A 22,833-nucleotide genomic window follows, 5' to 3' on the forward strand; every position below is an offset into this window, starting at 1 on the left:
TGAAACCTGCAGTGACCATGTTTTAATTTTTTCCAAAGAATTATTTGGGGCTTGAGGTTTGGCTCAGTGGCAGATTGCTGGCCTAGCACGTACCAGGAACTAAGTTCTATCTCTAGCAACATCAAAAAAAAAAAAAGTATTAATTGAAACAGTTCATTTGTCTAGCTTAAACAGAAACACAAACACTAACTTCAGATACCTATTCCTAAAAAATTAGGGGCAAATATTTCAGAATATTCATTAAAAAGTACCATAAACAAACATACATACATACAAACAAACATACATGGTTTGGAGAGATAGATGGCCCACTAATTAAGAAGATTTGCTGCACAATCATGAGGACTGGAGTTCCCTTCACAGTATCCATGTAACAAGCTGGGCCTCCTGGAAATGCTTGTACCTCCAGCATGTGAACATATACACAGATAGGAACACACACACAGGCATACACGCACACGGAATTTTAAGTACACTCTAGTTACCAGGTCTCCCCTGACGTTTGTCCCATGTTCTTCAACCATCAAACACATTCCCCACATTAGCATTGTGGAAACAAATCATACAGTTTCCAAACTACATTTTCTATTATTCTTTTCTAATGGCTTTCTCACAAGTTCAACTCTTTGGTTTTCACAACCCAGCAAAACAGTGAAATAGATGTAAAGAAAATCACACACTTATCCAGCACTTCCCCTCCCTACACTGAATTATACCAACGCTCAAGTCACAAGCTGCAAAGTACACATCTACCCGGATCTCCTCAAAGGAAACTAACTGCGTGCCTCCCTTCCTGGTTTTCTCAGTGTAGACAAGCTCTTCATCCCAAGTCATCAGGAGCCATATGTGGTCCTCGGGGGTCATGTCCTACATGCTCTTCCACTCCCTTCCATTTAGGCTATACTTAAGAATGTAAAGTGTTCGCCCAGGTTGTTCAACCCAATGGATGCTGGTGCAGCAGCCAACTAAAGTGTTTACAAGACAGCCTCCTGAGCTATTGCTGAATCAGAGCGGCCTGAGATATCAGCTCTCAAGAGGTAAGAGGATGGTGAGTTCCAGGACAGCATAAGCTACATGTCAAGACTCTGTGGAGAGAGAGAGAGAGAGAGAGAGAGAGAGAGAGAGAGAGAGAGAGAGAGAGAGAGACAGAGAGACAGAGAGAGAGACAGAGAGAGAGACAGAGAGAGACAGAGAGAGAGAGACAGAGAGAGAGAGAAACAGAGAGAGAAATGGAGATAGAGACAGAGAGAGACAGAGAGAGAGAGACAGAGAGAGAGAGACTGACTGACTATAATTATCACCTTCATGCTCACATCTCTAGCCTTACACCAGGCCCACCACATTAGCCAAGTGTCACATTCCTTAGCATACCAGCGCCTCAAATTCAACGTATTTAAAACTGGGGGTGTCTCTGCTATGTCCTAAAGCTGCCCATCTGCCAGCACAGCCTCTCTGGCAATGGCATGACCACCATGCAGACCCCAAACCACCCAGCCTTAGAGTTCCCGGTAAGTGCCACGTCCCTTGCCTATCACACCCATTCAGACACCCTGTCTGGTTACGAGTCATCCCTGTGTCTGCAGTGCCACCAACATGCGAGTCTAAGCCATTATATTCTACGATGGGAACAACTCCCTAGCCACTCTCAGCATCATTATCTGCTTCCTGCTTTCTGGTTAAAGAATAATATTAAGGAAAACTCTTACATGTGTGTGCATGTGTGCACATAACATAGAGAAACACACACACACACACACACCACTGTGCTTCTTGGAGTCTGTAGCACAGACAAGATCCACAATGAATAATTATAAGATTCAGTCATTTGTTAACTATTCCTGACCAAAAAGAGTATCATGTGCTTTTACCCCAAGCATAAATACGAACAGGCAGTGAGCTTTGCTGTGGTATGGCCAAGCCAGAAAGGACTTGTAGCTACTTATAACCAAAGTGAAAAGAAAGCTCCCATGTGTGCACAAAGTGATAGACTATGTGAGTGCACATAAAGATGATTAATCACTATGAATTAACACCACATAATACACAAGGCAAAAGGGAGGTCATTCAACTGTGTGTCCATCAGGCTCCTGTAGACAGCATCAAGCCAAAGCCACACACATGGCAATGCTGAAATCCAGTCATGGGACAAAATAGGGAAAGGGGTTTGTAGGAAGGGAGGGGGACAGATAGAAGAGGGATGAGAGTAAGAGGTTGAAGCTGATCCCAAGGCACTGTGTGCATGAGTAAAACTGTCAAGAAAACATCTAAGTATTGCAATAAGTATTTAAAAATGCCTGAACCTTTTATCCTGGGGTAGGGCCGGCATCCATGGGGCCACATGGCACTGTTGGGGCTCCACGCCACCCCCATTTACTCTCTGACCCAGGCGGTCCATGAGCCATTCCAGCACTGCACCTTGCCACACTGGTCTCTAGCATTAGTTCCGGCACTGCTGAGCCACATAAAATAACCATAATTTATCTCTGGTTAGGATCTCTCCCAGCGGCTCTCTTCTAGCGGAGAACTCTCTGGTTCCAGCTACCCGGTAAAATCAGGGCTCTAGAAGTCCAGCATGGGGCTGGCCTATAGTGGGTCCCTGCCACGGACTCTGCCCACACTCCCAACAACCCAGTGAAATCAGGACTCAATAAACTGTAATTTATCAATCAGATTTATATGTTAAATTCTCAATCCAATACATCCACACAACAAACTCACAACCAATTGATAAGGAAATAAACCACCCACCTAGATAAGATAAATTGACCTATAGAAATCCATCCCTTAAGAAATATTCCTAACTACCTATACCTATGTAGAGATGCACGACGAGGATCATTTACATCTGCCTTCATGTTGCCTCCCCCTCCTTTCTTCCTCTCCCTTTTTTCCTAAAACTTTGATCCTCTCTCCCTTCCTTCTCATCCAATGACATGCCTTGTTTTATCTTGTGTCTGCCTTCACCCGCATAACGACATCAACCTACATCTAATAATTAAAGAGGCTATTTGGTTGGTTGACTTTTGTCTTTTTTAAATGTATTTAAATTCTCATACATGAACATGTTGTCATGATCCAAATGTTCTCCTCCCCCACCTCACTCATCCACCTGCCTCCGTCAAAATCACGCGGGACTTGAGTCATGTCACTAAGGATAAAAAGGGGATGAAAACCAAAGACCCCACAGGGGAGCTGGGGCATGCTCAATCTCCAACACCAAAAACACGTAACAGAAATAGCAAAGAACAAAAGGACAGACAGTACACTTGACAAAAGATGGATGTTGGTACCCAGGGAAACAGTGTGTACTCACAGTTCATGTGAAAAGTAATGGATGTTGGTACCCAGGGAAGTAAAATGTACTCACAGACCAAGTGAAAAGGGATGGATGTTCGTACCCAGGAAAACAGTGTGTACTCACAGACCATGTGAAAGGGGATGGATGTTGGTACCCAGGGAAACAGTGTGTACTCACAGACCATGTGAAAGGGGATGGATGTTGGTACCCAGGGAAGCAGTGTGTACTCACAGACCATGTGAAAGGGGATGGATGTTGGTACCCAGGGAAGCAGTGTGTACTCACAGACCATGTGAAAAGGGATGAATATTGGTACCCAGGGAAGCAGTGTGTACTCAAACTCAACATCCTGTGTGCCTGGGCTTGAATGTGGAGGGCAGCAAAAGACCGAAGAGTGATGTGCTTATGCAACAGCTTTGTGTTTTTACAAGGCTGCAGCTGACTACGCAGAGGACAGCAGGATGGGAAGAACAATGGAAGCAGAGGAAAGGATCCTGACTCCATAGGATTGGTGACAACATCAGTATCTTAAGTACACACGCCTCCTACAAGTCTAGACACCAAATACTGTAAGGACTACCTCAGCTGACATTCTCAGGTGCTGAATCTTAGACATGTTTACAATTCCAAGGTCATTTAGATGGTAACTGTCCTAACAGGTCAGAAAGAGAAAGGTCTCTGAAACGATTACATGACACAACACTTCAGAATTTAGTAGCAGAGGATGTTAACATGAGGCACACGTGAGGTGAGCCTAGGCAGACAAGGCCGGTAGCTGAAAAATGGAAGATAATTCAAGACAGTGCTAAGTCAAGGGGAGGAGGTTTTTAAGTGAATAAGAGCTGCTGAGATTTGAAGAAAAGTCTAGTCTTAGCCATAAAAGCCTATTGGCCCCCGAAGCAGGAAGTAAGGGGCATGTGTCTCCATTGCGGATCTTGTTTTGGTTTTAAGTATCCTTTTTACTTGAAAAGCTAACACATTTGTCTAGTGGCATTTCTCTATCCCCAAACCACAAACTGGGCAGTATAAAACCTCCCAGCAATATACAAACGGCTAAGAAAACTACAAATTCTAAAAACAGGGCAAGAACTAGAGAGATGGTTCAGTGTCATGGGATTCTACAGGACAGAAAGCAGGGACTAGAGAGATGGTTCAGTGGCTAAGTGAATACCACCCCTATATCAGACTGGAGTTTGACTCACGATTGCCTCTAACCCCAGTTCTGGGGGGATGTGATGCCCTCCTGCCTCCATGGGCACTCACATGCACAGACGCACACACAGGCACGCATGCATACACTTCATTTAAAAATAAATTTTTAAAACCAAAAGTTAAGACTAAACAAGTCATCAGATCCAATTACAAGAGCCCGCTGCATGCAAGCTAATCAGCTTCTGTCTGAAGCTCAAGGCCCAGAGACAGCCTAGCAGTGCACTCTGCACACCAAGTGAGGTTCAGGTCATGGATGGAGATCACGTCCGTTGATTCTACCGTAGGACACATTCCATAAGTTGTTCTCTTTCCGATGCCATCTTTGAAAAGTCCTGAAATTGACATGACAATAAACCAGGCAGAAATCACGTTACAAAAAAAGGGAAAGCCACAAAGCTACTTTCCACAGAGAACCCTACTTCAGCTTTCTTAAACCCGTCCATCAGAACTCTAAAACTTAACTTAAGGTATGGTGTTCAGCTCCAAAAAAGCAGAGTGGTGTGCATACAAAAAGAGAAAGGGTGTGACGAGACCACTGGGGATCTTGTGAATAAAAAGAAGCTACGATAACAGGCAAATGTCCAATGGGCAATGTCAGATCGGAATTCATGGAGGCTAAGTGCAAGCAAAAGAAAGCAGATAGGCATGTCCAGGAGCAGAATTGTTCTTTAGTCAAAACAACCGAATGGCCACAGTCTCTCCAAGAAGTGAGACTATGTCATGGGGTTCTACAGGACAGAAAGCAGGGACCCTTGGGAATGGGAGAATCCATCCGCAAGTCAGCCCCGCTCCCCCCGTCTAGAATGGAAACTACCCTCTGTTTGGTATGTGTATTTCCGCATCAGAAGCTTCCATGGGTGTCATCTGTCAACTTTCCTTCCAGAGTCTCTCGGTCCACTTGAGACCTTAAGGATCCTGAAGACAGAAGAAGGAAATGACATGCCCTCTCACTAGCTACTTCCTGAAAGAAGCAGACAGTGAGAGTGGTAGCTGGCTCTGTCCCCAGATTCTAAGAGGCTACAGGTTGGATTGACTTTATGTAGCAGAGTAGAGTTTTAACTTGATCCGCTGCCAGGGAGTGTTATCATGCACTCCTTAGGAAACCTCTGAAAAATAATTAAGGGGCTGAAAACAGTGACTTGGTTACAGAGCGAAACTGAGAGGCTGCCAGGATCTTGGGGGAAGTGGAGAGCGGGAGGAGTGGGAGACAAAAAGGACCCAGTGGAAGAGGTATGCCCATAAAGAGGAGTTCCCTGTAGAGGGAAGGACTAGCATTGTGTCTCAAATGGCTGTAGGTGTTTGGCAAGGTGATTTGGGTCAGAGTGGGAAGGATGCCAATGGTTAACAAGTTGGAGGCAAGTGATAGTTCACCATTCAGGACTGGGGAAGAGTAGGGGATGGTAAAAGATGGAGCCATCTTGAGAAGTTCGTTACGGGCATAGAACCTGGGAAATGGTCAGGTGTTATGCAAGATGCCACTTCAAAGGGCGGCGGGTCCATAATGATGAGGGGGCAGAGGCAGCCCAGAAGCCGTAGGCCTTAGTGGGCAGACAGACCCAACAGTGGGGAAGTGGTCTTGGCTCCCTAGAAGATCTAGTGAGTTCTATTTAAGAGGAGATTCAGCTTTCTTGTGTGGAGATTAAGGGGAGAGGAAGGAGTAGAGTCCATTAAAGGATCTGATCAGTGAAGGAGAAAAGTAAAGAGGTTGTGGCTAACGAAAAACTGAGTTGGAGGGGACCCTAAGAGAGGTGAATTAAGGTGACAGTACATGAAGCCAAGGACTGTCATACAAGCAAGGTAAAAGAATGTTAGGAGAAATTTTTCCTGCCTGGTCCAAGCGTCGGAGGGGGTAAGGGGGTGACACTGACTAGTCCCACTGCCAAGAGTGAGGGCTGCACCAAAGTAAGCTGGCAGAAGCAAGGAGGACTATGGGAGGATTAGACAGACGATTGGGGACCTACCCATGGCAGCTACTGTCCTAATATAGACCTAATGATGGTAGTGACTAAATCCAGAGGGACTTCCTTCCGTCAGACATTTAAAAAACAGTGAAACTTGTGAGTATAAGGAGCAAGAGGAAGGCTGGGGGAGGGGCAGGGTAAGAGCAAAGGGAGGAACCAAGATGGTAAAGAACCAATGGCCATCCACAGGAGGCTGTCCTCTGAAGCTTGGTCTAGCCCCTGTCTTTGGCTCCACCTTGAACCAGCGTGGATATCCTGGTGCAGCGGCAGCACTGTTCTGGAGGAGAGCGTAAATCCCATCCTTGGCATAGTTAGAAGATGTAGTCCTCTTTGATTTCAGAGTACTATGGCAGTCAAAGAATTCAGTGGGTCCAGAAGGATGTTAAGCTAATCTGATATTTTCTGAGGGCTGGTGAGAGAGGTTAACTGATGCAGGATGACATCAGTCCAGCCATTACAGTTTTGAGTTCTGAAAAAATAAATACCTAGAGTGGCAAACAGTGGGCTGAGATGAACGAACCATTAGTCCCCTTTTCAGAGGTCGCTCAAACTGCTTTTAGGGGCTTGGAGGTGCAGATCTGTCTTAAGTGCTTCAAGCTGATAAGCAGAGTGACATGGGAAGAGAAGCAGTTCTAGTATCTCAGAGGAAGGTCCATCCAAGGGGCCATGATCAGCCTGAACAGAAGGCGAAGGTCCAGACCATAACAGCATTTAATCACAGTAAGCATCCCTGTTGGTGAGCTGGCATCTGGACCATACATATGTGAGATTGTTAGGACTAGTGTAATTCCTACTGACAGTGCAGTTATGTTGTGGTTTGCCCTGAAGTTATCTGTATTTTAATGCTAATTCCACTGCCCCAAGGACAGGGCCTAGTCACATTGACTTCACCAGAACCACCTCCCCATTGAATTTGTAAAGTACAGGTGAGGGGCAGGTACAGGATAGAAGGAGGCCTGTCATTGGAGGAGAAGAAAGGATGGGCGAGAGAGAAGTTTGAAGGAAGAGGAGGAGACTGGAACAGAAAGGAGAGACAGGAGGAGAGGGGAGAAGCCATGGCAGGACAATATGGCAAGTGATGTTAAGATTCCACTCTGTGTATTTACAGGTTGTTATTAATGTTCCTAGGGATGGATGATACCGGGCTTTGTATGTTTAAGTGGGCAATTATATCTTATCAATTGGATCTAAGATTATTGTGTTGTGTGTTCTTTTATGTGAGGGTTTGAGTGTAGGAAAGTGTGTGGCTGGGATGTGTTTCCGCCAAGATATCTAGCAGATATCTTGGGGCACGGCAGTGCTCCCAGCGAGATAAAATACAACCATACTTTTTTTATTCTTATATTTTTACAACAACACAGTTAAAAAAAAAAAGTCCGGAAAGTTCTACCCTTATTAGAAGAGAGAGAAAAGGCAAAAAAACCATCAGAAGAGCCTTCAGCAGGCTTTGCTGTAGGTATCGGTGAGACGGCTGACATCTGTCACTGCTGTCCATTACAAGATGTAAGGCCATCAGTTTGGAGGAAGCGTTTGAGACATTTTTCATTGGCCCACATAAATTCAGAATCAGCCATGGGGTCTCCACTGTTACAGCCTTGTGGGGAACATTAAGAGATGAAGTTAAGGAGGAAATCATTTTAACATCATGATTATCTTAAGTTTGGTTTAAGAAGATGGATTGTAGGGGCTGGGGATTTAGCTCAGTGGTAGAGCGCTTACCTAGGAAGCGCAAGGCCCTGGGTTCAGTCCCCAGCTCAGAAAAAAAAGAACCAAAAAAAAAAAAAAAAAAAAAAAAAGAAGATGGAGTGTAATTGTACACCGGTCTACACCATGCACAGAGCCCTGTAGAGGACAAGGTACCTGTAACTTGTTGTTTGCTACATCAGTCTCCCGAAGGACAACTGAGCACCTGGAAGCTTTGTAGGAGAAGTCAGTCAAGTAAGAGAAAGGAATCCTACTGAGTCATCTTTACTGTCTAGCAAAGTTCCCAAGAACATCACTTGAGTATCCTGAATAATTCCCAAACCTGTGAGTCTACTGACAGAGTACCTGTCAACCCTCCTCCAATCAGGCAATATGGATAGTCAGGATACAGGAAGACATAATTGTGAGAAGCACTCTTTGAGAAATAGTGAGTGTTCCATTGTTGTTAAGTATGGCCTTTGGATGTAGCCTCTGCATTTAAGAAGATAGGCCCGCTTTTCTCAGCTATAGACAAATACTGTAGGGGTAAAGTAAACCAAGCAAGGTCTTTTCCGACATATGAGCAACATATATGATTAGGAAGAGAATCATTAGTGAGAAATGCTTGCCCACATAGCATTCCATATCATCATAACTTCTGGACTGCAGTTCTTTGAACTGTTAAAGAAACATACTAATCATTTTCATCTTTACTATACTTTCCTAACAGGTGTTCAAGACCACATAGGTAGCTATGGTGGTTTGAATGAAAATGGCCCCCATAGGTTCATGGGGAGTGGCATTATTTGAAAGGATGAGGACATGTGGCCTCATTGGAGTGGATGTGGCCTAATTGGGAGCGGGCTTTGAGGCTTCACAAGCTCAAGCCATACACAGTGGCTCACTCTCTCTTCCTGCTGCCCTCAGATCCATACTCTCAGCTCCTCTCAAGCACTGTGTCACCTGTATGCCGCCATGATGAGAATGTGAACCTCTGAACTGTAAAACAGCCCCAACAAAATGTCGTCCTTATAAGAGTTGCTGTGATCATAGTGTCCCTTCACAGCACACACTCAGACAGACCAAAATTATGTTTTTGTTTTTGTACTGTTACATCAAGTTGACGATCAGGAGCCACCTGGGCTTATGAGGGGTCCCCACTCCTCAAGACTGTCTTTACCACTGTGCATCTATGTCAAAGGCCTTGTTTGGCCTGGCTGTGGTTTTCCCTGGAAGCACTGAGGAAACCTTTCCTGGGTGCTCACCCTCCTTCTTTGTAGATTCGGCTGGGGTCTCCATGGCCTCCCTAAACAAGAGAACGGGTGGCTTTCCACAGTTGTGGAACATTTCTAAAGATGGCCCATAGTCAGCTGGGACCTCACTGACCTGAGAGGGGAAGGGAAACATAGTCTCCTTTTTAGCTCCTCTCCTGACTTCATTAGACTAGCACCCAAGTTCAGTTATTAAATACCCAGAAGATCAGTTACACCGCTATGGTGCTTTTAACTACTGTGTAACATTTTAGGAATAACATTTTTCTAATTGTTGAGCTTAAATCTTAGAAATTTTAATACCATATATATCATGTGGCCTTATCATTTACATGCCTTAAATAAGTTATTCAAACCCTTATAACTTAAAATAACAGGGTTTTTTTTCCCCACCCTGGAAACATCCTTGCACCTAATTTAATCTTCATATATAAATCCTTCTTTACAAAAATAAATTTCAATCTTTTCATCCTTATAACTTTTTTTGTTTCTTAATATCATAAGACACAACAGGATTTGCAAATAAATGAATTTACTATCTGTTATGAGAATATTCTCCCTGGGGGAGATGGGAACTAAACAATGCCTATCCCTCCTCATAAGGTCCCAATGACAAGCCAAAGCCCAGGTTCATCAAAGTTCACTCTGGGTAACCAATGCTTTCCTGGGCTTGCTTATAGAGAATGGGTCGGACCTTAGTGATGGGAATGGGAGGGAGGGACAAAGAAACAGTCAAACCGAAAAGCTTTCACAAATATATGAGGATATTTTGTAGACACATACAGTGGTGCTCTCTTGCTCTTTCTCTCCTTTTTGTCTACATACAATCAGCTGGGATGGCCTCTTTATCTCCTCTTTTTATGAAGGGGTATTAACATTTAACAAGTCCCACTGCTATCATTTCAGGCCATCCACAGCTGAAGGTATAAGGATAGTAGTCATTTAACCTAGAAGGCAGAACTGGATCCCTGTACTGGATCTTGAAAAACTCATTTATTCATTCATTTACTTTTAAAGAGGCTTTGGTGGTCAAAAATATCCTTAAAGTGACAGTATGTATAAATGTACGTATAGATACACATATATATTATACATAAAACACATATAAGAGGGGTTGGAGATTTAGCTCAGCGGTAGAGCGCTTACCTAGCGAGCGCAAGGCCCTGGGTTCGGTCCCCAGCTCTGAAAAAAAAAAAAAAAAAAAAAAAAAAAAAAACACATCTAAGAGTTAGACATAAGTAATTTTTATCTAAAGGGAGGACAATTGTTCAACAGGAAAAGCAGCATTTCCTGGCCTCTGAGCAATCATCTCTAAAAGTTAATTTATGCCCTTATGAGTTCTGGACGAGGCTGTGGAACCAGAATTGGTCATTCAGAGAGAAAGAGGCTAGGGAGTGAAACCCCAAAACCCCTCCCGGGTTCATAACCCAAAAATGACCAAATAACCAGATGGTAGGTTGTGAGCAATGGAGGTGACAGAGAAATTTTAAAAAGCAGTTAGGCATCTCCAGAAGCAGAACTGTTCTGTTAGTCAGAACAAATGAAGGGCAAAAATATCTCCACAGAAGTGAGACTGCACAAGTGGTAGGGGACCTGGGATTTTCTAAGACACAGAAGGGGAGAACTCTGGGCAGAAGATCTTTCTGCTGGTCAGCTCCCCTACCATCTGAAGTAGAAGATCCCAGTAGGCTTTCCTTGTAGGTTTGCTGAGCTGAAGCTTCCAAGTCAGCCAGGTTAGCCTTCCTCTCCAGAGCCTCTCAGTCCACCTGAGGTAATTAACCCTTTAGGAAGCAGACTCAGTGAAAGGGAAACCTGGTTACAAGAGCATCTAGACAAATATTAAAAGATAGTTGGACAAGCCAGTGCGACTCCATTTTAGGCTTGAAAGCCATCTTACGGTAAAAACAAGTAGACTCATTTCTGTTTAAACTAAATGCTCCTCAAGGATTGGGCTCTGCCCCACCTGTAACCTTAACTGCAAATGGTTCTGCATGGCTGACTTGTTATGCTTCTGGTCTACTCCTGTAACTCAGTCTATCTGCCTCCCAAATCCCCCATTTGGAATCCCCAAACTCCTTAACTATAAAGAAACCCTTAGAGAACCCATGTGCAATGCTGTCTCTTGAGCCCCTTCAAGGAGAGATAAGCTAAGTACATGAAGAAAAAAGCTCGCTTTAATAAACTTGGCCATGATGATTTGGGTTGGTGGTCTTTCTCCTCCTATGTGTGGGATTAACAACTCATTTTTGGGTTATGTTTGTTTCTCAAATCCAACCGACATAGTTTCCACATAGAAAACTAACTAGTGGGGTTGGGGATTTAGCTCAGTGGTAAAGCGCTTGCCTAGCAAGCGCAAGGCCCTGGGTTCGGTCCCCAGCTCCGAAAAAAAGAAAAAGAAAAAAAAAACTAACTAGTTACGAGAGAGAGAGAGAGAGAGAGAGAGAGAGAGAGAGAGAGAGAGAGAAAAGAGGTAGAAATGAATACCGTATCATTTTTCCACAGAATAAGAAGTTTCTAGAAACACTATTTTGAATGTTGTTCAAGTCAAAAAAGCCCTGCCACCTCCCCACACCCTTGCAGAAGATTCTGTATTTGCTGCGGTATCATTATAGCCTATTTGGAATAGAAAGTGTTGATTGAGAGAGTCTGCTAAAACATGCATGAAGAGTTCAGCCAAACCTGGGGCTTTCAGATGTATTGGCAGCATCAGTTTTTAATTCCCGAACAGTTTAAAACAAACAAACAAGTAGCGATTTTTAAACTAAACTTTAAGGAATCGACGATGGATTTATGTTCATGATTAGTTACACAAAGACAGCTCCAGCCAATAAAAAACTCAGACATGAAAGCGCTGCTGGGCTTTCTAATCAGACAGCTAGAGAGCATCAAGACAGAGAGAGTGAAAAGCTGTGTCCTTCCAGCCAGCAAGCATTTAATTCAGCCTGCATCCCAAAACCAAGGAAGCCAAGGAGAGAATCATCAAAGAAACACTGCCTCAACTCTACAGGGGAATAAGCTGGACTCCTGTAACAGTACTGAACCCAATGGGTCACTGAGAGAGACACATGCTACCACAGGGTAGAACTCAAATATTTTGGGGGGTGATAAACCAGTCGTTCAGCTGTGTTTGCTTGTTTCGGGGTTGTATTCAAAACTCGTGACATCACTTTGTACCCCACACATATGCATATATATGCAAAGCTATAATGTGCCAACATAATAAAATTATATATATAATATATAATATATATATGAACGAGAGTTATCAAAACATTTTTAAGTAAAAAAGACTAACTCCTATTAACAATTATTTCTGGGAAGAAAGAAAACCAGAGCAAGGGAGGGGAACAGAGTGGATTTCAATTTTACATTGAATTGAAAACCTGAACTTAACCAAGCCATTAACAGCCATTAATATCCAGTGAGGGCCAACAGGGTGCTCCTACCCGCATTCAGTGTTGCTGAATTACATCCTTTATCAGAAAAGGCTCGAAATTCCTTACAAAATGAAAACATCCCAGAACTGTATCTGGGTATCCCACCTAGTTACTCTAGGATAGGCAGAGAAATGTCTCCGTCACCAAGCATTCAGTTTCTATTTTGGACCTGTAGCAGAGTTCTTGAAATAGACATTGCCATTGTCGACTGGCATTCTGATTTCACCTCCCAGAATTAATCTACAACAAAGTCTTCATTATACCCGGGAGGAAATGTGCATGCCTCGTCCCCTGAGGAGGCCAAGGAGATGCCTTACAAAGGAAGGAGCCACTAAAGAAATTTTGGACAAATCCAATGTCTTCCCCTACCCATCCCTCACGCCAGCCACTGCCGGCTTCCCTTTGTAATTCCTTAAAGAGCCAGCGACATGTAAATGTCTACAAGCTAACAACTTGTAGTAAACTCTTCCTTTAAGTGAGATTCTCCTGAACTAGCCTTCAGTCTTTGTGCATTCTTAGAGTGGAGAGCGTGGGCCCTAGAGAGCATGGGCCCCAAGGGATCACAGCAGGAGGCAGCAGCTCAGAAGGTTAAGGAGCAGGACCAACGTGGTGGCCGTGGTGGCCGGAGTTTGACCCCTGGGACACACATGGTAAAAGGAAAAAACTCCTAAGTTGTCCTTTGATCTCCAGATATAGGCCATGATATGTGCACAGACACAGAAACACACATGCGCACACAAAAGTTAATTCTTAAATTATTCATAACCATTAAGCATGTAGACAAGAAAAAGGCTGGGGATAAAATAAAGGCAAAACCTCTGGCTTCCAAGACGCTTCTATTACTTTCCCATCTCTCAATTTCCTATTTTAAAGCCTCCTCATTGTCACCCGAAGAAAACTCAAGACTACACCATGGTTATTATTCCTAAGGACTGATATTATTATCATGAGCCAGAGAATGGAGAAACTGAGGTAAAGAAACCAAAGCTTTAGGAGTCCGTGCTCCTCTCCGCGCCCCCCCCCCCACCTCTTATTGAGACAAAATCTTGCTATGTAGCACAGGCTGGCCTTAAACTCATAATCCTCTCACATTTACCTCCTGAGCGCTGGGATTACACACATGTATCATTCTGACAAGCTGGTATGTGCTTTACCCATGTTCTTGAATAACACAGGTGACCTGGCCACACCTACCCCAGGGTATCAGGTGACCTAGCCACACCTACCCCATGACAACAGGTAACCTGGCTACCCCAACCCCAGGGTATCAGGTGACCTAGCCACACTTACCCCATGACAACAGGTAACCTGGCTACCCCTACCCCAGGGTATCAGGTGACCTAGCCACACCTACCCCAAGACAACAGGTAACCTAGCCAGAAGCTAATGTGGGACAACAGGTGACCAGGCCATCAGCTCTTCAGTATAGGGCTTAGCAAGAACAAGGAGAGCAAATACTCACTACCCTGCATTCCCTCTGCCAGCCAGAGGTTCTGAGCAGCTGCTAAGTCCCCTAGACTTCAAAAGACAGAAACAGAGGAGTCACTGTCCACATGCTCTATACTCATGCTTTAGAGCAAAAAAAAGAAAAAAAGCAAATAAAGCAGTGATATAGGGCCACTGTGCTTCAACTATCAAGGCAAAGAATTCATTTCAACAGGGCTAATGCATAAGAAATCATTATCCCAGCACTCGGGATTACTGGACAAAGTTATAAAACTTCTAAGCAATTTAACTCCTAAAGATAAGTCAGAGCCCAGAGAGCAAGAGGGTGCTGCCTCCCAGGGCACAATCAGCTCAGACCAAGTGAAGGTCACATAACAAGGGCAAAATGGTCCCATGAGAGACAAAGAGGTCCATACCCAGTGAAGCAACCCATGGTGCCAATTTATACAACATGGATGGGAAAAAAATTCCCATCTCAGAGTACATTTCTATGCCGCAGCACAGTGGAGGCCACCCCTAACATATATAAATCTAAAATGCCCTCTTGAGCTTGGATATTTCAATACTGGTTTCTGTTTTAGGGCACAGTATCCATATTGAATGCTGTGGAGCTGCTCAGAGGTGGGACCAAGCTGACAGAAGTAAGTTAGGAGGTCACACGAAGTTCCCAGTACCAGTGTAAGAGCTCTGACCGATCCACTTCACTATGCCTTCCCCGCTAAAGTTCCTCGGCAGCCATGAGCCCAAGCAAGCCCTTCTCATAGTAAGCTGTTTCTGTCGAGCATTTTGGCACAGTGCTGCGTGGTATGAAAGTAACTAATATATACTATGTGGGGAAAAAGAGGATGGACGCACAGGGTGTGAATGCCTGCAATTTAAGCATTGGATGGGTAGAGACTAAAGAATCGGAGGTTCAAAGTCATCCTCAGCTACTTGGTGAGTTTGAAGCCAGCCTGAGCCATACGACACTCTGAGAAAAAAAAAAAAAAAAACAAGCAAACAACAACAAAAAGCAGAGATTAGCAATAGGAACCCCACCCCAACCCCACCCCCCATGTGGTTGGTTTTTCTAAGTTGCACTGCAGTTTTAACTGTTAAAACTGTGTGGCAGATCCAAAGAATCAGTGGCCATCTTAAAAAAGGAATGTGACTCTGGCTGCTTCCCAGGAGACAGAACCGTGAAAGGTCATCGAGCAGCAGACTACAATCTAGACATGAGGCCATCAGTGCTGGTCTAAGTGTCAGTCATGAAGAAGGAGGGACAAGAGGAAACACTATAAAAAATGAAGTCATTTGGTTACTGACCACATAATAGAGATGGGGGAGGGAGTCACCTTTAAGACAGGAGAATTGAGTTAATAACAGTATCACTTCTGGTGCCTTGCTTCACGTAGGTGCTATGCTCAGTACTTTACAGAGTATTTAACTATCCCCTTGACTTTCCTCTGAGTGGATTCAATCATCAGCCCGTTTCACAGAAGAAAACTGAGGCTTGAAATACTCAATTACCTGTGTCTGGAATGCCCTCCAAAAGTCTGTATGTGAAAGCCACAGTCTCAGCTTGGCACCATCAAAAGATGGAAACCTTAAGTAAGGCTAGAGAGAGATGGCTCAGCGGTTAAAAGGTTCTGAGCTCAATTCCCAGCAACCACATGGTATCTCACAACTATCTGTAATGGAATCTGATGCCCTCTTCTGGTGTGTCTGAAGACAGCTACAGTGCACTCATATAAATAAAATAAATAAATCTTGAAAAAGAAGAGGAGGAGCAGGAGGAGGAGGAAGAGGGGCAGGAGGAGGAGGAGGAGGAAGAGGAGGAGGAGGAGGAGGAGGAGGAACTAGTAGTAGTAGTGGTAGTAAGGCCTAAGGGAAGGTCTTCAAGTCATCAAGGGCATGCCCCTGTGCAGGGCAGCAGGATCCCATTCTTTTTTTTTTTTTATGGTTTTTTTTTTTAATTTAGAGAATACTTTATTAGTTTTTGTAATCAAACCCACGTATATAAGACCTTACATATTTAATACAGTGTGTTACCCCTGTACAAATGGAAAAAACTTAAGTTCAACATTTCTAGACCAATATGGCTGTTAATTTCTGTACGGTGCCAACTCAACACAGTAAACGGGGATACTTTTTTCGAAAGTTGACAGCACAGGTAAAGTTTCAAAAAATTCAAATTATATATCTGTATATATATATTTATATTTATATAAAAAGACCAATAATAGCAGTGTGTTATGCATCAACAGCAGCAACAGCTTTTCCAGGTTCTGCAGTCATCTGAACAAAACTGTAGAGACATCCAGCACACTCCCATTCTTTCTCTCACTCTTTCTGTGCCTCCCATAGTAATGTGTTGTTGTGTTGCCTCTGTGAATTGTATGTTGACCTACTCAGAAACTTGTTATAGTAAGGAAAAACTGACCACACTCACCAAGGTTCATGATAAGCGGACTTGGAATAGAAACCCTGTGTACAGGGTTAGTGTACAGTCCACACCCTTCATCACTGGCACATGTAGCCTTGGGGTTATCAGTTGAAGGCTAGGACAGTAGATGCTGATTCCACAAGGAAGAGCCATGGCAGCAGACCTACAGAACCCAAGAGGACTGCAAATAGAGCTTCTGAGAAGACTATCAAGTTGTCTTTCTCCTCAGAGCAAAGCATCTGGCTTGGGTGAAGCTATATTCTTTTCAGCAGAAGGGCAATTTCCCGTGAAATCAACCAGAACCATGTCATCCCTGGCCTTATCTCAGGCAGAAGCACACTTCACTGGGAACCAAGGGGCAGAGAAAAGCATGTTACCTGGACCACACATCTGTGGGAGTCAACAAAGACAGGACCTTCCAGAATGCTTCTGGGCCTCTGCTATTAAATAGGGACCCTGATCTAAGCATTGACTGTCAATGCGTGAACATTCTCCTCTCCTTATACATGACACGTGACTAGCTTTAGAAGGAGAACAGATCAGATAACTCATTCTAACCCAGATATTCAAAGTCTACAGAGTCAATGATCTGGAGCTCAGGAGAGTGATGAACAGGGCCATAAGGGAATCAAAAAAATTCCCAAGGCAAGATATAAATGCATACATTAGCAGGAGCAATGGCTGAGCAACTCAAAAAACCCTCAAGGCCCACTTAACGGACAGGAGCAATTCAGACAAACAAGTGAAACCAAGAAGAAACTGAGAAGTCAAAGACATAGCCATTCAGCTAATCACTGCTGTAATTAGCACTGACCAAACCTCCATTAACATCCCTGTCCCATCCCTCTGATTCCTTAATCAGCCCATCACCATCATCTGTCTACCTGTGCAACGTCGGTGAGCTCCCTCCAATGGGACCCCGCTGTACCCTCCACACTTAACATGGCATTGCTGTAAAGTTCTACAGACAGATTGCAGCGTCATTAAGGGGTAGGAACACATCAAAATGCACATCTTCTCACATGCTGGGAAGCAAGTTTCAGTTGCAGCACAATTTCATGACTGCAGTGTGATTTTTATGCGCCTCCTTTAGGTTTCTCAGGGGCAAACTAATATTAGGCTGCGTGCACCGGAAGACAAAAGTCTCGAGGCCGGACACTATGGGTGTGCCATATGCACCTGTCTTGATGTGATCAGGATCTGGAGGAGGAAAGATTACAGAGTTGTTCAAAAATTATATTTTGTGTACCGGGGGGGGGGGGAGGTTCCAACATAAATTCAGTTGTCCCATTCTCACCCACTGGTCTGGTCGAGGTATGTGAGTCACTTCAGTTTGAATCCTGGCCTGACAAGATTCACGATGCGATCCTTCCATTTGTAAAAATGAAAGGACAACATCAAAGAGATGGTAAATTACAAACTCAGACCTTGGCAGAGCTTGCTCAGCACAGTCCCTGGCATATGGCAAGGGACAGACACGTAGCAGATTCTATCTACTACTCCAGTCTGTCATCGTGTTGCCCAAATCCAAACTTATTGGTCTTTGTTTACCTCTCACATCGTAAAGGATACTTTAATCTCTGTGCAAAAATAGGTTACCCAGTTACAGACCCATGAGAAGTCTAATCGAAATCACTGTAGCTATCATCTGAACAGGGAAAGGTTCCGGGCTGGAAACACTGAACAGACCCTGGTGGTTCCGTAGTCAGTTGCAATGCTGGTCATTTGAAAGAACTTTGCTGAGGCCACTGCTCTGGAAAAACATGGAGAGAAATGAAGAAGAAAAGCCAGTGTAGCAGGTCCCACTTAACTGGTTCCCAGAAAGGGTTTAAGAACACTCATGTAATCTCCCTCATCTAGGAAGTAAATACTTGTATATTAAGCACTCCCTCAAATAATGAGAAGGAATCTGGGAGGGAGGGAAAACAGGTCTGACTCAATGTGGAAAAACCTGTTCTTAGAGAACAGGCATTAGAAGTGTGGGGCTGCAGACCGAAGAGTTGGTCTGCTTCCTTTCTCCCTCCCTGGTTCCAATAGAAGCTCCTGAGAGGCACCTAACTTGCCCCACCCAAACAGCTACCACAGTACTTTGAATGTCTTAAGGTCTGATCCATCTCAACATTTCAAGGAGGTATTTCAAGGAGCAGAGAAGGTGGGCTGTCATTTTACCCATGGAATGTCAGTTGAGTGTGTATAAACAGCCAGGCACATGAACACACCTATCATCCCAGCAGCAAGAGAATAGCTAGGCACTTAGTGAGCACACTTAGAACCCCAGCAGCCCGAGGCAGAGGCAAGCACACCATGAGCATCTAGAGGGTACACCTAGAATTCCAGAATTCACAAAGCAAAGCAGGAAGACTGGCAGTTCAAGGACAGCCAGGACCCAAAAGTGAGATTCTGCCTTGGGCATTATATACACATATATATTTTAATTTTTTTATTTATATTTACACACACACACAAATATGATATATATATAAACTTACAGTTCATTTTTCTCATACTTTATTATTCTGCAAGAACTTTAAACAAATATATTTACATACTTTCAAATCTGGAAATACAATGTATTACACATGTCAGAATAATTATATGTACAAACTTTTCAGAACACCCAGCCTGTCAAAATGGTTTTAATCAGAAGAAGGCTGTAGCTCAGAGGAGAAGCATGTGCTTAGCATGCATGAAGCCCCAGAATCAATCTCACAGAACCGGTCCCCTCAAAACTGACAGACAACTGAATAAGCATTTGTGAAGTGATTCTGATGATGGAGCCAAGGTCAAAGCCACGCTTCTTCAAACGAGCCTTCACACATGACCTTATTCTCTGTTTGTCCTCGGAACACAACACTAAAAGTTAGGACTAGCACTGAACCGAAAGGGACTACCTACCACCCACCAGAGCATCCTGAGACTGTTCTGTATGTGGCCATGGGTGGGAAGCCAGGCGGGCAGGGGCAGGCAGATGTTAATGCTCGGCTCAGGTAGTCCTCTGGGGAAGATCTAAGCACAATCTACAACCGCTGGACAGTTAGCACCAGTTAATCTTCAGGTCACAATCTGTTTTCACTACCTATCCTACTTAGGGTTTCTATTGCTGTGGCAAACATCATAACAAAAAGCAACTGGGAGAGAAAAGGATTTATTTCACCTGACAATTCTAATCCATCACAAAGGGAAGGCAGGGCAAGGCTCAGGGCAGGAACCTAAGAGGGAGTTACAAAGGAATATTGCATACTGACGGGCTCCCCAAGGCTTGCTGAACCTTCCTTTTTTAATTTTCTTTATTTTGAATAAAAAAATAATTACACCATGTCCCCCTTCCCTTTCCTCCCTCGAATCCCTAATATGTCCTGCCCTCTGCTCCCTCTCAAATTCACAACCTTTCTTTAATTTATCGGGGTTACACAGACATAAATGCATAACTACATAACAATATCTGTTGCATTTGTTTAGAGCTGTTTGTATGTATGTAACTACATGACCCACTGTTTGAAATTAGATAACTAATTAGAGTAAGACTTACCCCAGGAAGGATAACTTCCCTGGAGAAGACTGATTCTCCTTCTCTTAATAATCCATGCATGCCCATAATTCTTAGCCAAGAATTGTCTAATGTTATTCTCATTGTTTGGGCCTTGTGTAGGGAGCCATATTGTTGAGGTATCAAGGTGTAGCATTCCTGTTGTTTTAAGGAGACACAATTACACAACAGATTTCCTAATCACTTGGTTGCTTTCTTATACAAAAACCCAGGACCATCTGCCTAATGGAGAAACTACCCATAGTGGGCTGGGAAACCCCACATCGTAATATAATCAAGAAAACGTCCCCAACAGACTTGCCTAAATCTAACCAGGATACTATACTCTCTTCCCACTCCCAGTTATTATAGTTGTTTTTAAACCTGTGCTTCCAGTGCCTGGAGTCGAGCCTGTATCACAGCTCTCTGTACCCAGATCACTACTGGAGACAACCCATCTCCCAAGAGTGCTGACACACCTGAGATCACAGAGGTCAAGCCACTGTCAAAGACACCAAGAAAAGCTAACACCAGAGATAACCAGATGGCAAGAGGCAAGTGTAAGAAACTAATCAACAAAAACCAAGGCCACTTAGGATCTTCAGAACCCAGTTCTCCCAACACACCAGAAAAACAAGAATCTGACTTAAAATCACATCTCAAAATGATGTTCCAGGACTTTAAGAAGGACATAAATAACTCCCTTAAAGAAATACAGGAAAACACAGGTAAACAGATAGAAGCCCTTAAAGAGGAAAAACAAAAATCACTTAAAGAATTACAGTTAAAGAATTACAGGAAAACACAACCAAACAGGTGAAGGAATTGAACAAAATCATCGAGGATCTAAAAGTGCAAATAGAAACAATAAAGAAAGCTATAGAGAGACAACCCTGGAGATTAAAAAAGCAAAACAAAACAAAACAACAACAACAGAAAAAAACCTGCTAGGATAGAGATCAGGAATCATACATGCAAGCATCACCAACAGAATGCAAGAGATAGAAAAGAGAATCTCAGGGGCAGAAGCTATCATAAAAAACATTGACACAACCATGAAAGATAATACAAAACACAAAAAGATCCTAACCCAAAACATCTGGGAAATTCAGGACACAATGAGAAGATCAAATCTAAGGATAATAGGAATAGAAGAGAGGGAAGATTACCACCTTAAAAGGCAAGTAAATATCTTCAACAAAATTATAAAGAAAACTTCCCTAACCTAAAGAAAGAGATGCCCATAAACATACAAAAAGCATACAGAACTCCAAATAGATTGGACCAGAAAAGAAACTCCTCCCATCACATCACAGTCAAAACACAAAATGCACTAAACAAAGAAAGAATATTAAAAGCAGTAAAGGAAAAAGGTCAAATAACATAAAGACAGACCTACCAGAATTACACCAGACTTCTCAATAGAGACTATGAAAGCCAGACGATCCTGGGCAGATGTCATACAGACCCTAAGAGAATACAAATGCCAGCCCGAGCTACTATACCAGCAAAATTGTCAATTAACATAGATGAAGAAACCAAGATATTCCATGACGAAAATAAATTTGCACAATATCTTTCTACGAGTCCATTCCTACAAAGGATACTAGATGGAAAATGCTAACACAAGGAAGGAAACTACACCCTAGAAAAAACAAGAAAGCAATCTCCTGGCAAAAAAAAAAAAAAAAAAAAAAAAAAAAAAAAAAAAAAAACACCAAAAAGAGCCACACAAAAAAAATTCTACATCTAACAACAAAAATAATAGGAAACAACAATTATTGGTCCCTAATAACTCTCAACATCAATAAACTCAATTCCCCAGTAAAAAGATATAGACTAACAGACTGGATACATAAACAGGACATGGTATTTTGCTGCATACATGACACACCTCAGAGACAAAGACAGATGCTACCTCAGAGTAAAAGGCGGGAGAACAATTTTTCAAGCAAACGGTCCCAAGAAACAAACTGGAATAGCCATTTTAATATCGAGTAAAATCGATTTTCAACCAAAAGTTATCAAAAAACATAAGGAAGGACACTTCATATTCATCAAAGAAAAAATCCACCAAGATGAACTCTCAATCCTCAATATCTATGCCCCAAATACAAGGGCACCTACATACGTAAAAGAAACCTTACTAAAGCTCAAAGCACACATTGCATCTCACATAGTAATAGTGGGTGATATCAACATATCACTCTCACCAATGGACAGATCATGGAAATAGAAACTAAACAGAGACACAGAGAAACTAACATAAGCTATGAACCAAATGGATTTAACAGATATTTATAGAACATTTCATCCTAAAACAAAAGAATATACCTTCTTCTCAGCACCTCATGGTACCTTCTCCAAAACTGACCACATAATTGGTCATAAAACAGGCCTAAACAGATACAGTAAGAATGATCCTATCAGATCACCACAGACAAAGGCTGGTCTTCAACAACAACAAAAAAGACAGAAAGCCCACATAAACATGGAAGCTGTACAACTCTCTACTCAATGATAACCTGGTCAAGGAAGAAACAAAGAAAGAAATGAAAGACTTTTAAGAATTTA

General features: G+C 43.1%; 1 protein-coding gene across 5 annotated transcripts in view; it reads right to left on the reverse strand.

Moving 5' to 3' along the window:
• Mpp7 (MAGUK p55 scaffold protein 7) overlaps positions 1-22,833 on the reverse strand; it is a 269,029-nt gene that overhangs the window by 233,249 nt on the left and 12,947 nt on the right. For 2 of the 5 annotated variants that reach the window (XR_015640819.1, XM_087590731.1), the window contains exon 2: positions 10,572-10,607. The exons of the other annotated variants lie outside the window; for them this stretch is intronic. The gene's annotated coding sequence lies outside the window, so the exon portion shown is untranslated. The remainder of the gene's footprint in view (positions 1-10,571; positions 10,608-22,833) is intronic. 5 annotated transcript variants of the gene reach the window in all.

Source organism: Rattus norvegicus, chromosome 17 (genome assembly GCF_021556685.1).
Source record: "Rattus norvegicus strain SHRSP/BbbUtx chromosome 17, alternate assembly SHRSP_T2T, whole genome shotgun sequence".
NCBI lineage: Eukaryota > Metazoa > Chordata > Mammalia > Rodentia > Muridae > Rattus > Rattus norvegicus.